Source organism: Mandrillus leucophaeus, unplaced genomic scaffold (genome assembly GCF_000951045.1).
Source record: "Mandrillus leucophaeus isolate KB7577 unplaced genomic scaffold, Mleu.le_1.0 Scaffold930, whole genome shotgun sequence".
Lineage (NCBI taxonomy): Eukaryota > Metazoa > Chordata > Mammalia > Primates > Cercopithecidae > Mandrillus > Mandrillus leucophaeus.
This window is the reverse complement of record NW_012110142.1, coordinates 658,258-661,345: the sequence shown is the minus strand read 5'-3', so window position 1 is coordinate 661,345 and position 3,088 is coordinate 658,258. Positions and strand designations below refer to the sequence as shown.

The 3,088-nt window shown below is 43.4% G+C and overlaps 1 pseudogene across 1 annotated transcript; it reads right to left on the bottom strand.

The window, feature by feature from the left end:
• Positions 1–395: 395 nt before the first annotated feature.
• LOC105532098 lies at positions 396–1,543 on the bottom strand (annotated as a pseudogene). The gene is made up of 2 exons (XR_001004911.1): positions 839–1,543; positions 396–612 (listed from the first exon to the last, which is right to left on the bottom strand). The product of XR_001004911.1 is annotated as a 40S ribosomal protein S2-like (transcript).
• Positions 1,544–3,088: the final 1,545 nt, after the last annotated feature.

Genomic DNA, 3,088 nt, shown 5'->3' with positions numbered 1-3,088 from the left:
AGGAGTTACAAGCCCATAGAGATAAAGTGACCAGAATTTGGTGTTCAAATGAACCATCCAAGAGAACTCTAGATCTGTAAGAGCAGCTGGAGAAACAGTGACTTTGCAATATTACAAAGACGGCAATTCTGGCAGAGATCCCGGGTTGATGGATGATTTGGATGTTTGATTCTAATAATACAGTAGTTTCATCTGTTTGTTAAATTTTTAAATGATTATTCTTCCTCTTGAGTAATTAATGCAAGTTTCTCCTATTTCCATAGTACTTTCTATATCATTTCCAGTCTCCATTTCACTATCATATCTATTAAAGGAAAGGCTCTCATGAAAGCAATTTAGACTAACATGCTTTTTCTTATGGGGCATTATATATATATATATAGAGAGAGAGAGAGACAGTAACAGGCTGAATTCACTTTATTTTTCTTGTATAAAAACCCTATGTTGTAGCCACAGCTGGAGCCTGGGTCCGCTGCACGGAGACCCTGGTGTGGGTCTTGACAAGGTGGTCAGTGAATTCCTGATAGGGAGACTTGGTAAATACAGTCTCCTTCCAGAGGTCAGGGGTCAGGTAGCTGTAGGTCTTAGAGATGGCATCAAAAGTGGCCTTGGCTGCACAACAAAAGAACCCCAGGAGGGTCAGTGGTGTGCTTGAGGCAAGTCTCCCAACCCCAAAATTGTCGCACTCCTAGGAACAGAGAGGCCATTCTGGGCGGGTCTGTCGTGTATTAGGAGAGCCTTTCTCTGCCTCCGTGAAAACACGCCAAGCACACACCGGACCTGTGTGGTTAAGCGGAACTGAGAGACCATGGCTATGCCCCATTCCTGGACCACCTACCAAAGTTGCCCAGGGTGGCAGTGCAGCCCCAGGCTGAGGTGTAGCAGTCATCGATACCAGCCATCATGAGCAGCTTCTTGGGCACAGGCGCTGAGACGATGCCAGTGCCCCAGTGGCCTGTCACCTTGCAAGGGACGGTGTGGGCCTTGCCGATCTTGTTCCCCCAGTAGCCTCTGCGAATGGGGACAATGGAGAGTTTGGCCAGGATGATGGACCCACGGATGGTGGTGGCCACCTCTTTGGAGCACTTAACACCCAGGCCAACGTGGCCATTGCAGTCCCCGATAGCAACAAACACCTTGAACCTGGTGCTCTGGCTAGCACGGGTCTGCTTCTGCACCGGCATAATCTTCCAAACCTCGTCTTTGAGAGAGGCCCCCAAGAAAAAAGTCAATGATCTCAGATTCCTTAATGGGCAGGGGGAAGAGGTAGATCTCCTCCAGGGACTTGATCTTCATGTCCTTGACCAAGAGGCCCAGCTTGGTGACGGGCATCCACTCCTTATCCTGGGCCTTGCCTCCGCGAGCTCCGCCGCCTCGGCCCAGCCCGGTCCATGGCCGCAACCCCGGCCCCGGATGCCACTGCCGAAACCTCCGCAGAAGCCACCGGGGTTCCCCATCCCAGGAACACCAGGGCCTCCGGGACCCCCGACTGCACCGGCGTCATCCGCCATTTGGTGTTTTCTCAGAAAAGAAGGCGGCATTTATATTTTAAATCTACTTTTTGATTATGAAATTGTATTGTGTAAACAACAAATTAATACAAACTTAATGTCTTGAAACAAGAAAATTTAGAGTTTTTTACATTAGAAGTCTGGGTGCAGTTTAACTGGGTTCTCTGCTTAGAGTATGACAAGCTGCAATGCAGGTGTTGTCTGGGGCTGGGTTCTCATCTGGAGGCTCACCCAGGGGAAGGTCCACTGCCCTCTCACATAGTTGTTGGCAACATTCGGTTCCCTGTGATTTTACACTTCATGATAGTTTGCTTTTTCAAAGCTAGCAAGGGGACAGAAAGAGAATAGAGAAAGTTTGCCAGTAAGAGTAAATACTATACAATGTAACATAATCATGAGTAAAGGCTATCACCTTTACCACATTCTGTTGGTTAGAAGCAAAGCACAGGTACTGCTCACATTCAAGGGAAGGAAATTCATAAGGATGTCAACAGCACAAAGCAGAGATCATAGGACTGTGATCATTTTTAAATTAAATTAAATTAAAATTGTTTTAATGTGTTTTAGGGATGGAGTCTCACTCTGTTGCCCAGGCTAAAGTGCAATAATATGATCATAGTTCTTTGTAACCTCAAACTCCAGGGCTCAAGCGATCCTCCTGCCTAAGCGTCCTGAGTGTTTGTGAGTAGAGATGCACACCATCGTATTGATCTTAAAATCTGCTTGCCACAGGATTAGAATTGGCTCTGGTTAACAACACACTGTAATTTTATTTTATTTTTTCTTTTTCAGGTCTCCTCTAAAATCAGTATATTAATTTTGATTAATGAAGATTTAATGTTATCTACTTTCTGTTATTCTAATAACAGCAAAATATAGCCTGCCATGATATGGTTATTTTTTCTATTTGCTCTTCTAATTTACATATTAGTTCCAAGTATGGTAAAAATAAAACAACAATAATAACAGCAGTCTAGTAAACCAGAGCCAATAGTAGTAAAAAACCAAGTAAACAAACAGAACAGAATAATGAAGATGTAATAATGTAAACCTAACACTATGTGTTCATGCTTTCCCTGCTCAGACTGGCTCAGTGAATCCTACTGTTCTGGAAAACAAGAGTTTAAAGGACAAGCATTCCTATACAACAATAATAGACAAACAGAGAGCCAAATCATGAGTAAACTCCCATTCACAATTGCTACAAAGATAATAAAATATCTAGGAAAACAACTTATAAGGCATGTGAAAGACCTCTTCTAAGAGAACTGCAAACCACTGCTCAAGGAAATAAGAGAGGATACAAACAAATGGCAAAACATTCCATGCTCATGGATAGGAAGAATCAATATCATGAAAATGGCCATACTGTCCAAAGTAATTTACAGATTCAATGCTATCCCCATCAAGCTACCAATGACTTTCTTTACAGAATTAGAAAAAACTACTTTAAATTCCATATGGAACCAAAAAGAGCCCATATAGCCAAGACAATCCTAAGCAAAAAGAACCAGGCTGGAGGCATCATGCTAACTGACTTCAGACTATACTACAAGGCTACAGCAACCAAAACAGCA